Source organism: Nelumbo nucifera, chromosome 1 (genome assembly GCF_055504915.1).
Source record: "Nelumbo nucifera cultivar China Antique chromosome 1, China Antique-T2T, whole genome shotgun sequence".
In the NCBI taxonomy this organism is placed as follows: Eukaryota; Viridiplantae; Streptophyta; class Magnoliopsida; order Proteales; family Nelumbonaceae; genus Nelumbo; species Nelumbo nucifera.
Genome location: NC_142649.1, coordinates 191,616,389 through 191,642,602, shown reverse-complemented (window position 1 = coordinate 191,642,602; position 26,214 = coordinate 191,616,389). Strand labels below are relative to the sequence as shown.

The following is a 26,214-nucleotide window of genomic DNA, read 5'->3' as shown; positions in this document are numbered from 1 at the left end:
CCCCCTAATGGACCTGAAAGTAAAGCCTAACTGACAGACCCTCAAGAATCAATCCTCTGTCCAATGACAACATACCTACACCCAGCAAGCACAAAACCCTTCAAAGTATTGCCCAACCAATTGCCCGGTTGTTCACCATCTTCAGTGGCTGCAACAAGAGCCGCTTTGCCTCTTTTAATAACTCTCTGTCTTCTTTACCCTCTTACTGGGTCCAACCCCAAATAATTCCCCTTTCAATCTGGCAAAAACTTTTCATAAGTGAAATAGTGTACTTTTCTGACTTCTGAGCCTTCTAACTGCATTAGGGAAAATTTCAGAAACCTTTGAGTCCTTGGTATTAGCATTAATTCTTTCTAACTCTAAGACCACATACTTGTCAAAAATATCCTCACAAACCCAAAGTTTTGATGACCGGTGCAGTTGATGACTCTAAGACCACATCTTTGTCTACATTCCATTGCAGTTAACGACTGGTGTTCCAAGGAAGAAGGCTCACCCCTTCCGGCTGGAACATTGTTGGCTGGTATTGGTGGAGCTTGAAACAGCTATAAAATCTTGGTGGGTGAAGGCTTCTTTTGAGGGGTCAGCTAGTCATATCATGAGCAAGATATTACAATGGCTGAAAGGAAATATCAAGAAATAGCAGCGGGAGAGGGTGTCAAAAGATCAAAAAAGGAGGGCTGAGTGCTTGAAAATTATAACTGAGATCAATTCAGAGGAGGAAGGGGGAGCTTTAGAGGAGACAACGAGAGTAGAAAGACTTAAGGCTAAGAAAGACTATGATTCTCTAACTTATCAGGAAGAGGTGAAATGGAGGCAGAGATCAAAATGTGAGAAGGAAGAATTATATCAAGAGGCTGCAAGTAGGAGAATCCATAGTGGATTAGGGGAAGGAGATCGAGGAAGCCATTGTTAAATTTTAGGAGAAGGAGATTGAGGAAGCCATAATGAACCATGTAAGGTGAGACAAACTTTGGATGATCTCCACTTTGAGACTCTGTCTGAACAACAAACTGCTGATTTGGAAAAACCCTTTCAGAGGAGGAGGTGAAGAGAGCATTAGATGTGGAGGGAGGCAAAGCTCCAGGTCCTGACGGCTTTACAATTCTCTTCTATAAGAAGTTCTGGGATGTCATAAAGCATGATCTAATGCAAGTTTTGGAGGAGTTTAATCATTCTGCAGCCCTTGAGAGAAGCTTGAATGCTTCCTTTGTTTCCTTAATCCCCAAGAAGAGTGGAGTTGTGGAAATGAAGGACTTCCGGCCGATTAGCTTAATTGGAAGTGTGAACAAGATCCTAGCTAAAATTCTGGGTTCATGGTTGAGGTTTGTCATGGATTCCCTCATATCCTCTTATCAGGGGGCTTTTGTGCATAACAAACACATTTAGGATGGGATGTTAATTATGAGCTAATTGATCTAAGGAGAAGCAATAGGAAAGGTTTTGTATGCAAAATTGACTTGGAAAGGCCTACGACCATGCCAATTGGGCATTTCTGGACTATATGATGGCTAGAATGCATTTTAAAATCAAGTGGAGAAACTGGATGAAGGTTTGTGTGACCACTCCAAGGTTCTCTGTCCTAATTAATGGTGCTGCTCATGGGAACTTCAAGAGCCCCAGAGGATTACGGCAAGGTGATCCACTGTCTCCACTGCTCTTTCTTGTTGTAATGGAAGGTTTAAGCAGGTCAAGTTCGGGCTGCTGAAACAAGGTGTGTGGAAGGCTTCAAAGTCAGAAGTAATGGAACACAAATTCCTCTTAACTAGTTTGCAGACGGCACTATTTTTCTGCGAGGCCTCATCAGTTCAGGTAAACTAATTTAAAATTCTTGCTGTATTGGTTTGAGGTGGTGTCTGGATTAAAAGTGAATTTGGCCAAGAGTGAGTTATTGGCATTTGGAGAAGTTGAGAATGTGGCTGAGTTGGCGGGGCTACTGGGCTGTAAAGTAGGGAACCTCCCTTCTATGTACTTGGGTCTTCCCTTGGGGCCAAGTGCACTTCCAAAGCCCTGTGGACCCCAGTTGTAGAGAAGGTTGACTCAAAGTTAGCTTCCTGGAAGGCCAGGTATCTATCTAAGGGTGGGAAGGTAACTCTAATCAAAAGTGTGCTCGCAAATCTCCCAGCTTATTATATGTCTATTCTCCCAATCCCATTTGAAGTGGCTGATCAGATAGAAAGGAGGATGAGAGACTTTCTGTGGAGCAATTGGAAGGACTTGTCCAATTATCATTTGGTGAGTTTGGATCAAGTCTGTGTTGAGATTGGGCTGATAATATTTGTTTTTTATTTTTAAAGTTTAGCTAGAATTATTGGGCCTAAGAGGCCCATTAGTTTATGTATAGTTAAGAGTGTTTACTTGTGTTTTTAGCAATAGCCGACTTACTAAGGGTATACTTGTCATTGTATTCTTTTTTAATTATGAGTACAAAAGATAGTGAAAGGGGCAGCCAGATAACTTTTTTGGCTTCTTTTTCTCACGGATTTCAAATCAGATCAGATTTATTTCACTTTCAACTTGGTATCAGAGCAACCTTAGGGATTTTTGAGCTGTTCCATCATGCAGCCCAAGATCAACCAAATGCATGATGAGTTACTGATCAAGGACTTAAAGAGTGCCCAGTTTTTTGGATTTTTTGGTGGATCTACAATCCCTTGTAGCATGTCTAGGGTTTATCACCAAAATCAGGAAGAATTGGAGGAAGGGGAAGAATGTTGGTTGCAGTAGGATTCTTCATTTTTGACCCAGGAAGTGGTGCACCGGTTTTTTTCGGTTTCTTGGTGTTTTTTGAATAGGGTGGTTCAAGTCCCAAGCTTTTTGGAGGTCTTTGGAGGGAACGGCAGCCTCTCCTCTTCCTTATACTTGCTCTCACGAAGAAGGGAAACTTGGTGGGAGGGGCTTCTAGGGTACTAGGATGGTGTTTGAGGTTTCCAAAGGGGATAATTTTTTTTTTTTTTTTCTTTTCATTTCCAATTGATTTCCTAATCTATTCTAGGAGCTATGGAGGGTTGTGGAGTTGAATATAAATCTACAGGTGAAGTGGGAATAGGTGGAGGGGTGCTAGTGACCCCTTCAGGGCAGGGACCATCACTACAGTCAAGTTGGATGGTAGAAACTACTTAGAATAGTCACAATTTGCAAAAATGGCCATTGGAGCTCATGGAAAATTATGGTCTGTCACCAGTGAAGAGAATAAACCTGTCACTAACTACTCCCGGTGGGTACAGGAGAACTACATGGTGATGACTTGGCTACGTAATTTCATGTTACCCCTTATAAGAACTTTCTATGGGCTAACACAACTAAGGAGATTTGGGATGGAGTAGCAGAAACTTATCCACTGAGTGAGAATGTTGCTAGAACCTACCAATTGAGAAATCAGGTGATTGCTACTAGGCAGGGAGATAAGTCTGTTGCAATTTAATTTTTGTAAAATAAGAGTAAACAGAGGAAGAAGAAGAATTTGTTGTATTATTCATCAATCTCGTATGTAAATATACAAGTTACAAATTCTATGTTAGGAAAGAATATATTAGGAAAGAAGACTAATCAAATTCCTACAAATCTGTCCTACAATCAAGGTAAATCATATCTCCCTAGTATTTACTTCCTATTTTAGTTATACAGTTTGTAACATCATATCTCCCTAGTATTTACTTCCTATTTTAATTATACAGTCTGTAACATCTTCCTATTTTAATTATACAGTCTGTAACACTCCCCCTCAAGCTGGAGCATAGATATTAATCATGCCCAACTTGTTACAAAGATAATCAACCCTAACCCCATTAAGAGCCTTCGTGAAGATATCTCCCAGTTGTTCTCCTGTTTTCACATAACCTATGGAAATCAAACCTTGCTGAATCTTTTCACGAACGAAATGACAATCAATCTCGATATGCTTAGTTCGTTCATGAAAAACAGGATTAGATGCAATGGGGAAGAGCAGCTTGGTTATCACACCACAACTTGGCTGGTACAGAAGTTTTAAGACCAACTTCAGTCAAAAGCTGATATATCCACATTATTTCACACACAGACTTGACCATAGCTCTATATTCCGATTCTGCACTCGAACGTGAGACAACATTCTGCTTCTTGCTTTTCCATGAAACTAGATTCCCTCCAACAAATACACAATAGCCTGAAGTAGACCTTCGGTCTTCCTTGGATCCTGCCCAGTCAGCATCTGAAAAACATTCAATTCTAGTATGACCATGATTGCCATACAAAATTCCTCGCCCAGGTGCTCCTTTTAAGTAGCACAAAATTTGTTCTACAGCTGTCCAGTGATTAACTGTTGGAGAGGACATGTACTAACTCACCACACTAACTGAATACGCAATATCTGGACGAGTTACAGTAAGATAATTCAACTTTCCAACCAATCTTCTATATCTCTCAGGATCTTCAAATAATTCACCATCTTTTGTGAGCTGCAAGTTAAGAATCATTGGAGTGCTACATGGCTTAGCTCCCAACTTTCCCGTCTCAGACAACAAGTCAAGTACATATTTCCTTTGAGATAAGAATATTCCCTTCTTGCTTCTTGTTACCTCAACACCCAAGAGGTATTTCAACATTCCCAAATCTTTGGTATGAAACTAAGTGTGGAAAAAGGATTTAAGGGATGAAATCCCTGTAGTATCACTCCCTGTAATGACAATATCGTCCACATACACAACTAACAAAATGATGCCAGCAGCAGAGTGCTTGAAGAAAACAGAATGATCAGACTTACTTTTCTTCATACCAAAATTCTCGACTGCCTGACTAAACTTTCCAAACCAGGCGCGAGGACTCTGCTTCAACCCGTACAGAGACTTATGAAGATAGCAAACTTTCCCATACTCCCCATGAGCAACAAAGCCAGGCGGTTGCTCCATATAAACTTCTTGAAGATCCCCATGAAGAAAAGCATTCTTGATGTCTAACTGATGAAGGGGCCAATTATAAGTAGCTGCCATAGAAATAAATAACCTGACAGAAGTAAGTTTAGCAACAGGAGAAAAGGTATCAGAATAATCCACTCCATAAGTCTGAGCATATCCTTTAGCAACAGACGGGCTTTCAATCGGGCAATGGACTCATCAGGATTGACTTTAACTGTAAACACCCATTTACACCCAATAGCCTTCTTATTTGCAGGTAAATTTACCAAGGTCCAAGTACCATTGTCCTCTAAAGCATTCATCTCCTCAATCATAGCATTATGCCATCCAGGGTGAGAAAGGGCTTCTTTAACAGTCTTAGGAACAGAGATAGAATCAAGAGATGCAATAAAAGAACAAGAAGAGGACGACAAATGATTATAAGACACAAATGAAGATACTGGATAAGTACACTTACGCTTACCTTTACGAAGAGCAATAGGAAGATCATCATTAGAGACTGGTTCTGATGACGAAGGAACAGGATCAATTGAGATTGGATATGCCGACGAAGGAGCTGGTGCAGGACATGGATCCGGAGGGGTTGGTCGCTGAGAATAAACCTGTACTGCAGGTGGCTTAGGCCTGGCAGGAGCAGATTCAATAGGATGTGAACCAGATGATGTGACAGTATAGATTAACAAATCATCATCCTCCCCCTGACTTGAATGAGGAGTAGATGGAAAGAAAGGTGTATCTTCTAGGAAATTAACATCACCTGACACAAGATATCTGTGAAGAGTAGGACAATAACATCTATACCCTTTTTGAACACGAGAATACCCAAGAAAAACACACTTCAAAGATTTTGGATCTAGTTTGGTAACCTGAGGACGAACATCCCGAACAAAGCATGTACACCCAAATACCCTAGGCTCAATAGGAAACAATGTTTTATTTGGAAACAGAACATGATAAGGAGTCTTACCCTGAAGGATAGATGAAGACATACGGTTAATCAAAAAACATGCTGTGGAAACTGCATCAGCCCAGAAAGGTTTAGGAACCTTCATTTGAAATAACAAAGCTCTTGCAGTTTCAAGAAGGTGTCTATTTTTCCGTTCAGCAACCCCATTTTGAGATGGTGTATCTACACAAGAAATTTGATGAAGAATGCCATGCTGAAGCATGTAAGTTTGAAAGGATTCTGACAAGTACTCCTTAGCATTATCACTTCTCAATATTTGTACAGAAACATTAAATTGAGTTTTAACTTCAGCACAGAAAGTAGAAAAATGAGAAAACACCGCAAAACGATTTTTCATTAAATATAACCATGTCATACGAGAGTAATCATTAACAAAAGTAACAAAATACTTAAACCCGGTTTTGGACTCAACTGGACACGGACCCCAAACATCTGAATGGACTAATTCAAAAGGAGCATTAGCTCGTTTATTGACTCTAGGACTCGAACTAAGACGATGGTGTTTAGCAAATTGACAAGATTCACAATTTAATGACGACAAATTCTGAAATTGAGGACAAATTTGCTTTAACACATGGAGAGAGGGGTGGCCCAACTGACAATGTGCTTCAAAGGGGTTACAACTCCAGAACAGGCTATGGATCTTGGAACTTGTGTATCAAGGATGTAGAGACCTCCAGACTCATGTCCCTTACCAATAATCTTCTTCGTCGTAAGATCCTGAAATAAACAATAATTAGGAAAAAATGAGACACAACAATTAAGGGTACGAGTGAGTTTGCTAACAGAAATTAAATTAAATGATAACTGAGGTAAACTAAGAACATATGACAAAGGAAGTGATGGTGTTAGACTAATTGTGCCAGACCCAATAACACAAGATGTTGACCCATCTGCTTAAGTAACAGGAGAGGTAGATTTATGCGACTGAAAGGTAGAAAATAGACTTGAATTACCTATCATATGATCTGTAGCTCCAGAATCAATGACCCATTTTGAAGAGGAGGAAACAAGACATGTATTGGGTTTACCTGACTCGACGATGGCAGTAATAGGAGTAGATTGAGGTTTCAATGATTCTTGGTACTGAGCAAATTTGGCATATTCATCTGCAGATATCATAACAGACTTCTCAGAAGTATCCGTGGTGGATGCAATATGGGCTGACTGATTTTTCTTATTCTGCAACTTCCTGCAATCCCGCTTCATATGTCCTGGCTTATGACAGTAATGACACACTATCTCTCCTAACTCCTGTCCATGAGTATTAGTATTCCTGTCATAGTTACTTGACCTACCACTACCACTCCTGTATTGTTGTCTCCCTGATTCAGATGTATTATTGCGGCTGACAAGGGCACTACTAGGCTGAACAGGTGGAGAACATTCTGTACGAAGGACCCTACTGAAAGCATCTTGTAGAGAAGAGATCTCTGAACTGGAAAGAATCTGAGATTTAGTAGTCTCAAATTCATAACAGCCATCTTTTCTCATTGAGCTTGTTGAACAGTCACATCAGTACTAAACGGAAGCAACATATTAAGTTCTTCATATGTTTTCTTGAAATCCATGAAATAGCTTGTAAGAGATCTATCACCTTTGTCTGCCCTGTAAAAGGCTTTGCACACATCATAAATGCGGGAAATATTCCCCTTTCCGAAGTACAAGAACTCTAGATAGTTCATTAATTCCTTAACAAATCCACAGTGAGTGACTAAACCAACCACCTCACTTTCAATGGAGTTGCGTATTTGCAAGAACAAACGGGCATCCTCCCTCAACCAAGACTTTCTCGAGTCATCATTAGGAGGGTCATCAGTCAAATGGTTATCCATAGCAATACTCAGCAAATATAGTTGAACAGTTTTACTCCAATCCAGATAATTAGAGCCATTAAGCTTATGCTCAGTTATTTTTGACATCACTGGAATAACATCCGACATAACTACTGATTTCTTGTCTGCCATAATCTCAAAATTCAAATAAATAGAATATTTTGAACACCAAAAATCAACAAAGCACACCTGTTGAAAACACCGGAATGGATATGCACGTAACAAAGCACAAATATGTGCTATACAGGACGAAGCGAGCCAAAAGACAACGACCGAAAAAAAATTTTCCGGCGACAGATGTGCCTCCACGTGCGGGCGCGTGTGACTGTGGCAAAATCTTCAGGCGGTGCGTGAGACACACGCGCAGGGCTGCTGACTGCCGAACTTTGCAGAGACTAGATGCTCTGACTGCTCCAAGGAGGTGACCCGAAACACCCAAAAATTTTCCTCTACCTACTGTTTACTTAAAACAAAAGGGCAGGCAAAGACTAGATGCTCTGATACCATGTAAAATAAGAGTAAACAGAGGAAGAAGAAGAATTTGTTGTATTATTCATCAATCTCGTATGTATATATACAAGTTACAAATTCTATGTTAGGAAAGAATATATTAGGAAAGAAGACTAATCAAATTCTTACAAATTTGTCCTACAATCAAGGTAAATCATATCTCCCTAGTATTTACTTTCTATTTTATTTATACAGTCTGTAACATCATATCTCCCTAGTATTTACTTCCTATTTTAATTATACAGTCTGTAACAATTTTCATCCCTCAAAACCTTATGGCAAGAGATAGATCATTTGGAGACTATGATTTAGGAGAGTAGCTAAGATGTGGCAACTTATCAGAAATTGGTAGAGAAGAATAGGGTATTTGAGTTTCTAGCAAGACTCAACCTTGAATATGGCATTGCACGACGACATATTCTTTTCCAAGACAATGAACTCTCTCTCAGGCATATGCCTTTGTGTTTGGAGAGGAAAGTAGAAGGAATGTGATGATGAGAAAATCAGCTCTTGAGTAATTGGCTATGGCTAACACAATGAAGCCTAAGCCGAGTGGGTATAAGGTTGGCAATGAATCTAGGAAGGAGGACAAGGACTTGATCTTTGACTACTGTAAAAAATGTAAGCATACTAGAGATACCTGCTGGAAACTTTACCCACACCTTATACCGAGCTGGCTCATAAACAAGAAAAGGAAATGTTAATATGGTAGTGACTAGTGATTTATAGGAACCACCTACTACAACTTCTCTAGAGTCTGTTGCAGCAGTTGCAGTTAGGGCTGAGTTGAAGAGATATGGGCAGTTTCTGAGCCAGAGGGATATAGCCAATTCCAGCTCATAATCAAGTGGACAACAAGGTGCAAGTGGATCAAGAGGTAGTCATTCTACCTTGTTTAAACATACAAGTAGCTCACACGCCACTACAAATTATGCATCGACTTAGGAGCCTCAAAACATATGACCAACGTTTTCACTATCTTCTCCTCATACCACCTCTAATCCATTAGAGATAGAATTTCCACAGCTGATGGATCACATGTTCCCATTGATGGGAAAGGGTTTGTCAAGATAACCGATACCATTACCCTTCCTTTTGTACTTCATGTCTCTAAATTGAACACTAATCTTTTATCTATTAGTAGTTTGACAAAGAATTTGAATTGTTCAATGATTTTTTTTCTCTTGGTCATTGTGTTCTGTAGGATCTAGAATCAAAGAAGATGATTGGGAGTGGTCGTGAGGTGAATGGAATCTATCTTCTTGATGTGCTTAACCAATAATTGGTTAAGGCATTTATCTTTTGCTTCTTTGCGTTTTTTGTTTACAAAGTTGTTTGAGTTTGTTAGTTTGTCCAGCTTAAAGTGTGAAGATTGTCAACTTGGAAAGCATTGTAGACATTCATTTAAAGCAAGCAATAAAAGATGTTCATCCATTTTTTATATTGTTCATAGTTCTTACTGATATGTGGGGACCATATGAAAGAAGGGGTAAAACCTACATTTCAATGACTATTATGAAAGAAGGGGAGATCAGTTGATTTGGAGTCCAAAATTCAGGAGGTTTCTGTTGAACAGGGAAGTTGAAGAATGTATCTTGCTCTTAGAAAATCTAGAGGGTGTAAAACCTACATTTCAGCAAAGAGACGAGCTCTGGTGGAAGGAGTGCAAGAATGACAAATTCACAGTTAAGTCATGTTATATGGCTCTCAACAGATCTAACTCAGTCTCAAGTCATATTAAGGGCATTTGGGGAACCCAATTCCTCCAAGAGTTGAGGCTCTGGCCTAGCTGGTAGCCATGGATAGTCTCTTGACAACTGATCATCTGAAATCTAGAGGTTTGAACCAATGTTTTAAAATGCGGAGGTGTGACACGAGGCGTTCCACTACCTAGAGGCGTGAGGCATAGTTCAAAATGCAAGAGGTGTAAGCCTCCCGAACACAAGGAGGCGTAAGCCTCCTTAAGAGGAGGGGGGTTAGGAGGATGAAGAGGAAGGGGGGGATCTCATTTTTTCTTTATTTTTAATAAAAATATTTTATATTAAGAAGAATAAAGATGCATAACATTAGTTGAAAGGGGGGGGGGCAAACCACTTTCTTTCCCCTTTCCTTTCCTTTTCTCTTTTTTTCTTCTCTTTCTTTTTCTTTCCCTTCCCTTTCTTTTCCTTTCCTTTACTTTCCTTTTTTTTTCTTTTTTCTTTTTTTTCATGAAAAAAGCGCAAGAGGCGTACGTCTCAGAGGTGTTAGCACCTTTGGCATACGCCTCAAGGCGTTTTGGGAGCACTTTGCTTGGAGGCGTGCCTCCAAGTGTACGCCTCCCACACCTTTTAAAACACTAGTTTGAACATGGCTAGCAGATTTTTTCTTTGCAATGCTACTCACTTATTCATATCATGCAAGTTTTCAAGCTTCTTGTGGAAAGTGTTTACATCTACGTTCGGGGTCTCGGGTTTTCATCCAACTTCAACAGTAGAGATTCTCTACTTGGCCCAGGCTGAGTGGGATTAAGAAGGTGAAGATGTTATGGAGTTGTATCCCATTTGCAATTTGCTGGAACATTTGGAAGGAGAGGAAGAGGACTTTCGAAGATAAAGCTTGTAGTATGGACAAGATGGTTGCGGTTGTGTGTAGAATAGTGATAGAATGGATATTGATTCTTCCAGAATTCAGTCAACTAGAAAAAGAAGACTTTCAACTTAGGTTAGGAGAGGTCCTGGATTATCAGATATGTAATGTGGAGATTGTTCTCTAATCTGAAAATTGGTCTTTGTACTCGAATGAGACTTGTCACCTTCTTTTGTAACTTCTTTTCTTTTTAATAAAATTTTTATTTTACTTATCAAAAAAAAAGTGGGTGGACCATATCATCTCTTCTAAAGGTGGATATAGGTATTTGTTGTTTTTTGTGGATGATTATTCTCAATACTCTTGGATGTATTTGATGAGACCCCGTGATGAGGTAATAGAACAGTTCCATCATATGGTGTTGACACAGTTTGTTCTACGAGTGAAAGTGTTTAGATTAGATAGTTCTAGCAAATATTTTGAGAAAAAACCTAGCATCATATTTGTTAGAGCATGGAGTAGTCCACCAGAGCAGTTGTACATACACTCCACAATAGAATGGTGTAGTAGAAAGGAAGAACAGACATTGTGGAAGTAGCAAGAAGCATGATAGTAAGCTCTGTAGTTCCAGTTTGTTTTTGGGGTGATGCAATCCTTACAATAGTTTTCTCGATTAATCGGGTACACTCTCGTGTTCTTGGATACAGTACTCCGTTTAGCCTTCTTTTTCTTGAGGGGGAGATGTTCCATGTTCCTCTAAGGGCGTTTGGATGTGTATGCTTTATCCATATTCTTGGCCCTCACCGCTCAAAGCTGGACCTTAAGGCGACGAAGTGTGTCTTCCTTGGGTATGCAAGAAATCAGAAGGGGTATTGTTATTATGATCCAGTCTTGGGGAGTTGGTATGTTACTATGGATGTCACCTTTTTTTGAGTCCACACCTTTTTTCTCGAGGGGTTCTTCTTAGGGGGAGTGTTTTGGGGAAGGAAGTGAACAATCTATACCACTTCTTGTTCTAGCTACTTTGTCCACTCTAGTGTCTGACCCACCTACTCCACCTACTTTGCCACCTCCATTGCGTCTTGTCTCTCAGTGTTTTACATGACAGCGCCTACGGCAACACAGGTAAATTGGTTCTACAAAAAAGGAACCCACATCACTCCCTATTGGCCCATCGGAAATTCTAGGTTCGATTGACACAAACTCAGGTATGCCTCTTGTTTCCCTTGATGGTTTAGTTCCTATTGATACTACCACCCATGTTCCTAACATTGTTGCAGATCACTTAAATCTTCCAATTGCACTCTGAAAAGGGAAGAGGAAGTGTACTGCTCATTGCATCTCACACTATCTTTCCTACAATGGGTTATCTCCCTCTCACCGGGCCTTCCTTTCCTCCATTGACTTTGTGGCTATACGCAGGAGTGTTAGCGAGGCTTTCTCTAAACCTGAATGGAAGACAACTATGCAAGAGGAAATGAAAGCATTGATTAAAAATCAAACATGGTAGATTGTGGATTTACCTGATGGAAAGGAGACAATTAGATGCAGATGGGTATTTTTTTTTGTATTTGATGTAGATGGGTTTATATAGTGAAGTACAAGGCTGATGGAAGCATAGAAAGGTACAAGGCGAGGCTGGTTGCAAAAGGGTACACTCAGACTTATGGGATAGATTACTTGGAGACTTTTGCACCAGTGGCAAAGATGAGTTCAGTTTGGATTCTCCTATCACTAGCAGCTACCTACTCTTGGCCCCTCTTCCAACTTGATGTGAAAAATGCTTTTCTTAATGGAGACCTGCAAGTGTTAGACAGTTTTGTATGCCCTTAGCTTCAATTAGAATGATGTACTTTATGAGTTTATTGTAAATGAATAAAAGTGCATATTTGATTCATGTTCCCTTGGTATGTTTCTGTGTAATACTCTTAAACTAGACACTTAATGAGACTCGTGTTAGTTTAGAATGTTCACAGCCAGTGGGTCGGTCTGGGGAGACCTCAAGGCTGACACTGTGGTGCCACCAAGTCGGTTGGGGTGGCCTGTCTCAGCTGCCAGGGAGAGACCCTAAGCACACACAGTGTAGGATTAATTGACTCTATGAACTGGACCAGATTTTCAGTATTGCCCTGGACCTTGGAGATTGATGGGCAAAACTGGAAAGTTACACCCGACCCCTAGACTCGATTATGATACTGCACTAGGTGTCGGATTAGGCTGTCTTTGATGTACCAATCAGTGAGATCCTTAGCGGGGGTCAAAACCTGGGTATGTTGGGACAGTCCGAGAATTCATCTGAGTGGGTGATCATAGTGACAGGATCAGTCCCTTTGTCGGACAAAGGTAATGATCGGGGATGCACTCTCACTGATGGAAACCAAGACTGCCGGCAGCCGATTTCAACCGTTAAGATTTGTTTTGCAAAGTATATTTTATATGAGATATAAAAGTATATATATTATGGTTTCTCAAATGTTTGCAAAAAAGTTTTAATTCCCGGGATCCATATAAGTGGAGAATGCAACACTGTTCCTTGCAACCGAGGGAGAGGTCCTCTCTTGTCGGGCAGTGTATGATCATTATGGGCTGAGAGGTTGAGTGTAAGACCATTGAGGATAATACCTGATGGGCTAATCTTGCATCTGCCCACAGTCCCTAGGTGTAACAAGGTGGCTTGGCCCAGGGACCACTTAGGGTAAGTGTTGGGCCCATAGAGCCCATTTGATGGGTTTCAGGGGGTGCACTGTCTTTAACAGTGTATTCGGCCAGGCCTTGTAACAAAGGCTGGGCCGAACCCATGTGGCTGATGTGTAGATCAATGCTTGGGTCCCACGCCATACAAGGAAGCCCAACTGGGCAGCAGTTAGGAAGGTTAAGTGAGCACATAAGCTTAATGGGCCTAAAGCCCATTTCGAACTGGGCTATTCATTTAGTTAATTAAAGGGGCGAATTCTGAGATGGATTAGCAGATAGGATAGGGTCTTAATCCTATCCACTCAGAGAGTTCAGATTATTTTTCTTTTATCAGTATTTAATTTCCGATTATTTTCTTGAATTAAAGATTTGATTAAAGATCAAACCCTAGACCCATTCGAACCAAGATTGGTTCAAATAGTTTGAATCGAATCTAGGGTTTAATCAAGGATGAAAGTCAGCCATATTTTTCCCACTAATGGGCCTAAGGATTGGTGTTTAATTAAATGGTTAATTCGGCCCAACCTGTAAAGGCCAAGTTTTAAAAGGTTAAAACTGCTAAAAGCTCACTTAACATTTAAAGCTATATGGGCTGAACCATTCGGCCCATATACATAGATAATATTAATGGTTAATATTATGGATTTAAAATGGGCTTCAAATGGGCCTTATAGATGATTAATTGATTGGATCAATTTATCCCTGCATGTGATGTATGGATGTGTGATGTGCTACGTACATGGGCCATAAGTACTTGGCCCATGCTCAATCGACAGTGGCTCTTGCGCACACCATGGCTGAATGCACATCATTGCCATGGTGTCCCTTTTGGTCATTGGATGACCTGCCTCAGTGGTGGGCCCCACACCTCATCAAGAGGTTACGTGCGGAACCCTAGCCGATTTAGGCCCACCAAAATCTGGCTTTATGAAAGTCAGTGGGAGCCACTTTGGTTTGACCTAAATTAAGATCTAGGGCGTAATTAACTGTTCCCTCCGGCTAATATGAGTGCATGTGATAGGGAGATTCATATGATGAACTCTCTAAAGGCCTTCCATCATTAGCATGAGGATGGGTCCTTCAGTAATGAGGAAACACACTAGAAAATGGGCTATCCATTTGCTGTTGGGCTTGTCTGAGTGTTTCATAAGATGATAGGGGCGTCATAGACCGATGTGGGAGGGGCTTCACCAAAAAATGGGAATTCTCTCACGGTACCTTGGCGTTCACGAATATGATGGGTAAGCACTCACTGGACAGAAAAGTTTACCTGAAAACGGCTCTGAACCTTGTCTGACAGAGGCCAAAGGGAAAACTCATATGATGAGTGGATATGATCCTTCACAGAAAGGTGGTGGGGTTATGCAGCTGAAACAGTTGGCTCCATGCACCCTATGTGATTTCCCACATTTCCAGAGACAACCCGTAGTCTCCGTCACTGAGAAAGGAGGGAAATCTCAAAGACGAATAAATGGAAATGGATCGTAGGTTAAAATCCATATCTATGATATGAACATGAATCAAATTAGGTTGTGGACTGATGTTTGCTCTTTTATCAGAAAATGGCAAACGGATCATTTGCAAAACTGCTTGATGACAACAAGTTGAATGGCCCAAACTATGCTGACTGGTACAGGAACCTTATGCTGGTCCTAGCTTTTGAAAAGCTGGACAAAGTGGCAAAGAATCCTGCCCCGGAGCGTCCGGGTGTTACATCAAGAATGAGAAGAGAAAAACTCCCTTGCCCGGTGTTACATCATTGCCTCCTTGGACAACCCAATACAGAGGCAGTTCGATCAGATCAAACTTGCCAAGGACATATTAGACAGTTTCAGGACGATGTATGAAGAGCAGAATCGTTATACTCGACAAAAGGTCTTGAAACAGTTCATGACCGCACAAATGTCCAAGGGTCAACAAGTTCACGACCATTGTCTTCGGATGATGGGATACATCAACGAACTGGAGGCTCTTGGATCCGGGCTGGACCTTGCAACCCAGATAGATGCTATCCTTAACTCTTTGCCTCCTTCCTTTAATCCGTTCATCATGAACTATAACATGAACAAGCTGAATGTCAGCTTGCAAGAGCTCAGCAATATGTTGCAAAGAGCTGAAGAACTGATTAGAAAGGATGAGCCTGTAGCCATGCTTGTTGAAGCTGGCAAGACAGGCAAGAGAAAGAGGAAGGCAAAGAAGCCTCAGAAGAAAACTACTAAGAGCAAGAAGCAGAAGAAAGACAAAGCATCAGATGCCTGTCACTTCTGCAAGAAGACTGGCCACTGGAAAAGGAATTGTCCTGCCTACCTGGAATCCAAGAAAGGTAACTTCGAAACTTGTGTTATAGAAACCAATTTATTGGTAGCTTCTGCGTCCTGGTGTATTGACTCTGGGGCTTCAACTCATGCGTGTAACTCACTGCAGGGGTTCAAGGTAAGCAGAAGGCTAAGTGAAGGAGAAGTCACACTCTACTTAGGGACTAATGCAACTGTTGCAGCCGCGGCCATAGGAACCGTGGAGTTATTTTTTAGAGAATGAACAATTGTACTGAAAGATTGTCTTTATGTACAAAATTTAAGGAGAAATTTGATTTCTGTCTCAAAACTGTATGCAGATGGTTATTCTGTCTTCTTTAGTAATACGATTACTATTAAAAGAAACAACAGATTCATCGCATACGGGGAACTGGAGAACGGTCTCTAGAAACTAACATAACCGAAACTACGTCGGCTGAAATCCCCAAGAAGAGAGCCCGTGATACAGTTAATCCCACGTGTCTGTGGCATTACCGACTTGGCCACATTGGTGTTGACCGAATCACAAGGTTGGTAAAGGATGGTCCTTTGGATTTTGTAACTGTAGAAGATCTTCCCACTTGTGAGCCTTGCTTACAAGGCAAGATGACGAAACGGCCATTTAACGGTAATCCTAAAAGATGTACAGGCACACTTGACCTATTACATACTAATGTATGTGGTCCCCTGAGTGTTAGGACACGAAATCAACACGTGTATTTCATCACCTTCACAGATGATTTTTCACGATATGGTTACGTGTACCTAATGAGACAAGTCTGAATCCTTTGAAAAGTTCAAAGAGTTTAGACAAGAGGTCGAGAAATAGTTAGGGAGAGAAATTAAAGCCCTTCGATCAGATCGAGGTGGTGAGTATCTCTCTGACAAATTCAGGGACTACTTAAAGGACAATGGGATAGTATCACAATTAGCTCCTCCTACTACACCACAACTTAACGGTGTTTCAGAGAGGAGGAATATGACCTTATTGGATATGGTCCGGTCGCTTCTCATACACTCAGAGTTACCCACATCCTTTTGGGGTTACGCATTAGAGACTGCGATTTATGTGCTGAATCGGGTTCCAACCAAATCAGTTCCGAATACTCCATATGAACTTTGGACCGGAAAGAAACCAAGTGTCAGACACTTGAAGATTTGGAGTTGTCCAGCACACGTTAAAAGAACGAGTGCAGACAAGTTGGAATCCAAGACCAGCCGTTGCCTATTTGTAGGCTACCCAAAAGGCTCTGTGGGTTATCTATTCTATGACCCAAGTGAGCAGAAAGGGTTCTGTAGTCAAAATGCACAATTCTTGGAAATCGATTATATCCTGGACACCCATCGTCAGGAAGTTGTTCTTGATGAGGAGAGCTCAGGAGCAGTGGGAGATATCCCACAAGTTCCAGGTAGTGACCAACCTAGAAGATCCACTCGGGTATCCAGGCCACCAGTCCGTTATGGTTATGACCAGGATAGTTACCTGGTGGAAACCTTGACTAGTGAGGAGGATCCCGTGACTTACGCGGAAGCTATGTTGGACATAGATTCCTAGAAGTGGGTGGAGGCCATGAGAGCAGAGATGGACTCAATGGAGACCAATGGAGTCTGGACTCTAGTAGATCCGCCCTCCGGGGTAAAAGCAATCGGTTGCAAATGGATTTACAAGAGGAAGAAGGGCCCCGATGGTAAGGTTGAGACCTTCAAAGCTCGCCTGGTGGCGAAAGGGTACATTCAGAAAGAGGGCATCGATTATAAGGAAACCTTTTCGCCTGTGGCCATGCTTAAATCCATTAGGATCCTGCTAGCTGTAGCAGCATACTATGATTACGAGATTTGGCAGATGGATGTCAAAACTGCATTCCTGAATGGAGATCTTACTGAAGATATCTATATGCAGCAACCACAAGGCTTCATTGCTGCAGGACAGGAAAACATGGTATGTAAACTTAACAGATCCATTTATGAACTTAAGCAAGCTTCTAGAAGTTGGAACATCCGTTTTAACTCTGCTGTCAAATCGTTTGACTTCGAGCAGAATCCGGATGAACCCTGTGTCTACAGGAAGTACAGTGGAGATAAGGTTACCTTCTTGGTTCTGTATGTAGATGACATTCTACTCATTGGGAATGATGTAGGAATGTTAACTACGGTGAAAGTATGACTATCACAGCAATTCTTCATGAAATATCTTGGAGAAGCCTCCTATATACTGGGTCTTCGACTCTAGAGATAGATTGCGGATAATAGGATTATCCCAATCTGCTTACATTGACAAAATAGTCAAGAGATACAGCATGGAAAACTCTAAGAAAGGAAATGTTCCTTTCAGGCACGGAGTCACTCTCTCCAAGAAGATGTCTCCCAAGACTTCTGAGGAGATTGATGGCATGAAAGACGTTCCTTATGCCTCAGCCGTAGGGAGCATCATGTATGCCATGCTGTGCACTCGTCCTGACATAGCTCAGGCAGTGAGTGCAGTAAGCAGATTTCAGGCCAACCCAGGGCAGGAGCATTGGATTGCTGTGAAAAACATACTTAAGTACCTTCGAAGGACAAAAGAGTTTTGTCTAGTATTCGACGGTAACTCACTATAGATCCAAGGGTATACAGATGCCGATTTCCAATCAGATCCAGATGATAGAAAGTCTACATCTGGATATGTTTTCACGACAGGATCGTGTGTTGTTTCCTGAATGTCAGCAAACAGGGGTCCTAAGTTGCAAATTAATAGTCCACAACCCAAGTCGAACACATTGCCGTAAGTGAGGCTGCCTTATGAATGAAGGTGTTCATTCCTGAATTTTGAATTCAGCATATCACCCATTCCACTGTTGTGTGACAACACTGGACCTACGGAAGTTGATGTTAAGAGATAGCATCAGCGGAGAATGTGGCAGACCCATTGACAAAGCCACTATCACAGAAAGTGTTTGAGAAACACGTGGAAAGCATGGGACTCCGGCTAGTACCTGATTGGACCTAAGTGCAAGTGGGAGCTGTTAGACAGTTTTGTATGCCCTTAGCTTCAATCAGAATGATGTACTTTATGAGTTTATTGTAAATGAATAAAAGTGCATATTTGATTCATGTTCCCTTGGTATGTTTCTGTGTAATACCCTTAAACTGGACACTTAATGAAACTCGTGTTAGTTTAGAATGTTCACAGCCAGTGGGTCGGTCTGGGGAGACCTATCCTGACAAGGCTGACACTGTGGTGCCACCAAGTCGGTTGGGGTGGCCTGTCTCAGCTGCCAGGGTGAGACCCTTTGTTGGACAAAGGTAATGATCGGGGATGCACTCTCACTGATGGAAACCAAGACTGCCGGCAGCCGATTTCAACCGTTAAGATTTGTTTTGCAAAGTATATTTTATATGAGATATAAAAGTATATATATTATGGTTTCTCAAATGTTTGCAAAAAGATTTTAATTCCCGGGATCCATATAAGTGGAGAGTGCCCACAGTCCCTAGGTGTTACAAGGTGGCTTGGCCCAAGGACCACTTAGGGTAAGTGTTGGGCCCATAGAGCCCATTCGATGGGTTTCAGGGGGTGCACCGTCTTTAACAGTGTATTCGGCCAGGCCTCGTAACAAAGGCTGGGCCGAACCCATGTGGCTGATGTGTAGATCAATACTTGGGTCCCACGCCATACAAGGAAGCCCAACTGGGCAGCGGTTAGGAAGGTTAAGTGAGCACATAAGCTTAATGGGCCTAAAGCCCATTTCGAACTGGGCTATTCATTTAGTTAATTAAAGGGGCGAATTCTGAGATGGATTAGCAGATAGGATAGGGTCTTAATCCTATCCACTCAGAGAGTTCAGATCTGAATATGATTCAGATCTAGAAACCTCCTAATGAGATTAGGAGAAAGCTAATCTAATCTGCAGATAAGATAAGGGTTTATCCCTATCACCTAAAGAGAAGTCATATTTGGATAAGCTACTCCTAATTGGATTAGGAGCTAATCTTTTTAGGTTAACAAAAGGAGGGGGCGACAGCCTTTAGAAGACGCACAACATCAGATTTTCTTTAGTGCTGAAATCAAGAAGAGAGAATTCTGCACCCTGCGAATACTCTCTTGCCACCTCCCTGTTCTTGCCGCCCTGTTTGCCAGTTCGATCTCCAGTTGTGGGAGAAGTCAAGATTGGATCTTGACATCAGTTTTTTGAGAAAGGATTGAAAGAAAGCTGTGCTCACGTACCATCCTGCTGATTCTTGCGAAGGACAGAGTTCTTGGAGAAGAACACTGCTGATTCTGCTCCATCCTGCACTGCGCCATCTTCAGTGGGAGCAGTTTTTGGATCCTTCCTTGGGCGTGAACACCTCCGTTGGGAGATACTACTTCTCCGTATCAGGTATAATTCCCTCCTACTCCTTTTGGTTCAGATCTGATTCAGTTTAAGGTTCAAGAATGATCCTTGAAAATATGATTTTCTAAATAGGGAATGCAATTCCCAGTTGGAGGGAGAGAAAAATTTTTGAAATTCGCCCCTTATTCCACAATCTTTGGGCGTCCATGGGATGGATCTCTCATCCCTTCAGCAAGAAGAGGTGTACATGGATCTTACAGCTGGTTTTTACAGTGGTGTGGCTAAAGGAAAGGTATGTAAATTAAAGAAGTCTTTATATGGTTTGAAGCAATTACCCAGAGCTTGTTTTAACAAGTTTAGAAGTGCATTGATTGTATTTGACTATGCTTAAACTCAATCTGATCATACTCTATTTGTAAAAAGGAGGGGATCACTAATGTCCGTGTTGATAGTGTATGTTGATGACATTGTAGTCACAGAAAATGATCTGAATGAGATTAATACCTTGAAGAGGAACCTGTACAAGGAGTTTGAGATTAAAGACCTTGGGGAGCTGAAGTAATTTCTGGGCATTGAGGTGGCAAGGTCCAAGCATGGGATCTTCATTTCACAGAGGAAGTATGCTTTGGACTTACTACAGGAGACAAGAAAACTAGGGGTGAGGGTAGCTAATATACCTATTAATCAGGATCATAAGATGAATGCTTCAAACGGTGAGCAAGTGAAGGATGTTAGAAGGTATCAGAGATTGGTGGGCCGATTGTTATACTTATGCATGACATGACTAGATATTTCTTATGCAATGAGTGCAGTGAGTCAATACATTCATGCCCCACGAGTTCAACATTGGGAGGCTATTGATAGGATACTTGTGTATTTTAATGGACACCCATGTAGAGGCATATTGTTTGTTGATCATGGACATGTGAAGTTAGAGGCTTACACAGATGTCGACTGGGCAGGGTGCCTAGATGACAAGAGATCTACATCAGGAGTTTGCACTCTTGTTGGAGGTAATCTAATTTACAATTAGTTGTAGCAAGGCCAAGTGCAGAAGCTGAATATAGAGCCATGGCACATGGTGTCTCAGAGCTCCTGTCGGTCCAATCCATGTTAAGAGAGATTGGAATTGGGATAGAAAAACCAATGATGCTATATTGTGACAATCAAGCAGCAATTAGCATTGCCTACAACCCAGTTCAGCATGATAGGATGAAGGATGTAGAAGTGGATAGACACTTTATAAAGGAGAGGGTGACATCCGGAGTATTGTGCTTACCATATGTTGCATCTAACTTATAGCTAGTTGATGTTCTTACAAAAGGTGTTGCAAGAAACAAGCTTGAGCATGATCTATGCAAGTTGGGAATGTGTGACATCTATTTCCAACTTGAGGGGGAGTGCGGAGATTGGGCTGATAATATTTGTTTTTTATTTTTAAAGTTTAGCTAGAGTTATTGGGCCTAAGGCCCATTAGTTTATGTTTAGTTACGAGCGTTTACTTGTGTTTTTAGCAATAGCCGACTTACTAAGTGTATGCTTGTCATTGTATTCTTTTTTAATTATGAGTATACAAGATAGTGAAAGGGGCGGCCAGATAACTTTTTTGGCTTCTCCCCATTCTCTTCAACCTTTCTCCTCTCTTCTCTACACAAACTTTTCTTTTCCTTCTTTTTATCAAAGATTTCAAATCAGATCAGATTTATTACACTTTCAACTGTCCGCAAGCCTGTGACTTTTGGAGGTTTGGGATCAAGGAAGGTCAAGTTGTTTAATAAAGCCTTCTTGTGTAGATGGCTCTAGAGATTTGCTATGCAGCCAAACAATTTGTGGAGGAAGGTCATTGCTGAGAAATTTGGTTTGTGTAGAAATGGTTGGGATGCAGAAATATCCCTTTCATCCTACGGTTGCAGTTTGTGTAAGGGCATATCAAATCAAAAGCCTTCAGTAGCTTTAGTGAGGGGCTGCTTTTCAAAGTCGGGGATGGGAGGAAGGTGAAGTTCTAGTTGAACTCTTGGTATGGTGATTTTACTTTAAAGGACAGATTTCCCTCTTTGTTTAACATGGCAGACAACAAGCTGGCTTGGGTGACAAACTGCTATGAGATGAATGGTAGTTGGATTTGTTGAACCCCTTCCTTTAGGAGTTTCAGCGATTGGGAGATTAATTAAATCTCTGAACTGTTAGCTCTACTGCAGAATCAACTTTTGGACGTGCAGATTCAGGACTCCAGATTTGGAAGTGGACTTCAACAGGGGTACTCACAGTCAAATCGTTTTACAAGGGTCTGGTTGGAGCTTCAAGGGACCCTTTTCCCAGGAAGTCCATATTCGGCTGCACCATCTAAAGTGGAAAATTTCACTTGGATGATTGTCCTAGAAAAGTGTTTGACCAAGGAAATGCTCTTGAGGAAGGGGTACCCTATCCAAGACAGATAATGTGTGTTGTGCAGCAGGGAGGATGAGTTAGTAAGCCATTTGTTCTTACACTGCAGCTTCAGCCCAACTGTGTGTGGAGACACTTCTCTTGGGCTCTTAATCTGCAGTGGTGTTGTCCCTTCTCAGTCAAGGACCTTTTGCAACAAGAATGGGGAATATAGGGTCTGTCAAGGAAAGGGAGAATGTGTTGGTCAGCTGTTCCTCTGGCAGTCTTGTGGGCCATCTGGTCAGAAAGAAACTTGAGGATTTCCGAACAGAAAGCGTCGCCAGAATCTGTGGTGATTAATAGGGCTGTAGAGGACTTGAGGAGTTGGTTATCCATACATACTGTATTTAACAATGATACTTTCTCTTCTTTTTTGGCTGTAGATTTTTTTGGAGGGAGCTTAAGTTTTCTTTTTGGTACATAATCTCATGTACAGCCTCTTAGCATTAATGAAATTATACTTTAACTGTTCAAAAAAAATGGCAGAACAAGATTCATGTAGCAGACCCCATATAATCAGGAGAAAGCTTAGTTGAGATGTGACAGATGGACTGACCTAGACTTGTTTATCACTCTGCAGAGCCAATCTAATTGCTTAAATTAAATAGTTTGTAGATGGTGTTGCTATTATAGGAAATGCTGAATGGCAGTAACCATCTAATAACTAAAAGTTGATTCAGAGACTGATTGATTTGCTCATAATAATCAGGAACCTCCTTAAACTATCATTATTGGTGGAGATTAATCATCAAGGATCAATTCCATATTAGAACCAGATCATATAGATCATGGGTGTTATGAATTGACAGGGAGTCAAGGACATTTCCTAAGCTTGGTTCTTATTCTCAACAAACTTCTTGTTTCAGATTCAATGCAGAACCATTTTTTGTGGAAAAAATGGACTCTGGGAATTGACAAGGGGATCTTACATGATTCTAGACTTGATTGAGATTTTGAATTCTGTAGAGAACACTGATGTGGGCCCCACAGCTACGGTCCCACTGTGTTCGTAGGGTAGAAGGTGTTCTAGTCTTCCTAGGGTTAGCCGTTGGTCATTTAGTTGTTTCAGTTGCTATTTATTTCAGTCTTATTTTGCTCTATTATGTTATGTAAAGACTAAGGGCAGATCTGTCCTTTCCATGTAATGAGCATAACCTATAAATATTAATTAAAGTGGCGGCGGCAGAACATTAAGCTTCTGCTCCTCCTTTCAACTCTTGTGTTCTACTGCTTCTCCTCCCTCTTCCTCCTCTCCTCTTTACCTTTCTTCTTATTTTCGAACCTGAAATCCATTAGGGTTCAAGACTGATAACAGTCCTGAACTTCTACTTGGTATCAGAGCTAGGGTTTCTCATGTGAGTCTAGTCCAGCCAACCACATGAGAACCATCTAAGGCTGGAAGCTGAGAAAATAGAGTTCATTGACTGGTTCTTGGAGATCTCCAGAGGGTTTAGCAGCTGTTTGAAGAATTGCCACAGTTGCGGCGTGTTGGTGATCAGGAAGAATCAGAAAAGGCTAGGGTTCGGGTAACCTTGGAAGGCAGCGAACAACATCCTATTGTAAGTTTTTTATTTTCTGAGAGAAGTAATATCAGAGAAGATAGGTTGGACCAATCTAGCAAGGGTGGCCGAACCACTCTAGGGTTTTATCTTTCTATTCTCTAGGGTTTTGTCTTAACCCTGCGGCAAACCCCAATACTGGACTGAACCTTGTGATCTAATACTGCGGCAAACCCTAATAGTTCTCTCCTCAACATTGATCAGTTTTAGGGTTTCATATTAACCCTACTACAAGCCTTATTCGTACGGTACTGTCTGGAGTGTACGGCTGAGAATTTGCTTTTAGGACTGATTAAAACCCCAATTCGGCTTCAGCATATCAGATTGTTCTTCAAACTGTTTTTCAGTTTTCTTTTGGGGTTTTCGAACTCTTCTAAGGGGGTGGGAACAGTTCGGACTGTTGCTGTTGTGTGTGGTTATTGGTTTCAGATCAGTTTTATACCTGTTTCATGCACATCTACTGTGAGTACAGATTGGTTCTATACTGATTTTGGGATTGTGGTTGATAGTCCAAGTGCTGTTTTGACTGTAGTAACCCTAATTTTGAGACTTTTGGTTCTTGACCGAAATGGAGTTTAAGAATCAGGCAGAAGGCAGTTTTGGGAACAGCAGTTATGGTGGTGGTTCTAAGACAGGTTTTCAGATTACAACCGTAAGATTTGATGGATCAAACTATTTGGAATGGGCCCAATCAGCCATGATGGCTATTGGGGGAAGGGACAAAGTAGGGTATCTCTTGGGAGATGTGACAGAACCTTCCAAGGGAGACCCTATGTATACCAAGTGGGTCCAAGAAAACTACTTGGTTATGACATGGCTGTGTAATTCTATGCAGCCTCATATCAGCCGAAATTACTTATGGGCAAAGACAGCCAAGGAGATATGAGATGTGATGAAAGAAACTTACTCCCAACCCCTTAATGTTGCCAGAGCATATGAATTGAAATGTGAGGTGAATACCCTTAAACAAGGAGAGAAACCGGTTTCGGTCTACTTCTCTACCTTGAAGTCCCTGTGGCATGAGATTGATCACTTAGAGACTCTTGAGTGGGAGAGTCCCAAAGATGCTCAGACCCATAGAAAGCACATCGAGACAAACAGAGTGTTTGAGTTTCTGGCAGAACTGAATTCAGAATATGATATTGTGAGGCAACAGATTTTGACCAGAGATAGTGTGACCCTCTCTCAGGCATACTCCTTAGTGCACAGTGAAGAAACCAGGAGGATAGTCATGATGCAACCTCAGCCGCTTACACTTGCCTTGGTAGCTATCAAACCCAAAACAGGGGGTGATTCAGAGAGGGACAGAAAGAAGGAAGATAAAAGGGATGTGGTGTGTGAGAATTGTAAGAAACCTAACACACAAAAGAAACATGTTGGAAGCTGCATCCACATTTGGTCCTGGCAAAGTTGAGAAGCAAAAAGGGTAATGCTCATGTGGCTGTGACTACTAATTCAGCATCCTCGTCTGGTACAAGAGGCACACCCTTAGAGACCTTAGCTGCAGTTCGGGCTGCTCTAATACAGTTGGAAAAGGAAGTTGGCAGTTCAGCTCAGTCACCGCAGTCATCATCAGCCCCTGCCACATCGGCCTTTGCACATTCAGGTACTCGAGCCTCAGCCTACCATGCCTCCGCTCCAGGTACTACTGAACCCTGTTGGGTAATAGATTCAAGTGCATCTGACCATAGGACTAGCTTGCCCTCATTGTTTACTACTTATCACTTATCTTCTGGTAGGGATAAAGTATCTATGGTTGATGGTTCTCTTGTCCCTATTTCTGGCAAGGGTGACATCAAACTGTCGGATACTATCTCCTTGTCTTCTGTCTTGCATGTTCCTAAACTTGATACTAACCTTCTTTCCGTTTGTAGTATTACCAAACATATGAACTGCTCAGTAACTTTCTTCCCTAACCGATGCGTTTTTCAGGACCTGGAGACGAAGAAGGTGATTGGGACTGGCCGTGAGACGAATGGAATCTATCTGCTTGGGGAGAGTTCTCGTCGGGAAGAGTCAGTGGATAAGAAGTTACTTGTTTCTTAGGTTGTGAGTCCGGTTATGCTTTGGCATAACTGATTGGGTCATTTGTCTTTTCGGTCCTTAAAGAGTTTGTTTCCTACTTTGTTTGAGTCTGTTGAGTCATCTCAGTTGAAATGTG

At 41.5% G+C, this 26,214-nt stretch overlaps 1 protein-coding gene across 4 annotated transcripts in view; it reads right to left on the bottom strand.

The window, feature by feature from the left end:
* The window catches only part of LOC104611826 (uncharacterized), a 93,090-nt gene that overhangs the window by 3,270 nt on the left and 63,606 nt on the right, over window positions 1-26,214 (bottom strand). The window lies entirely within an intron of this gene.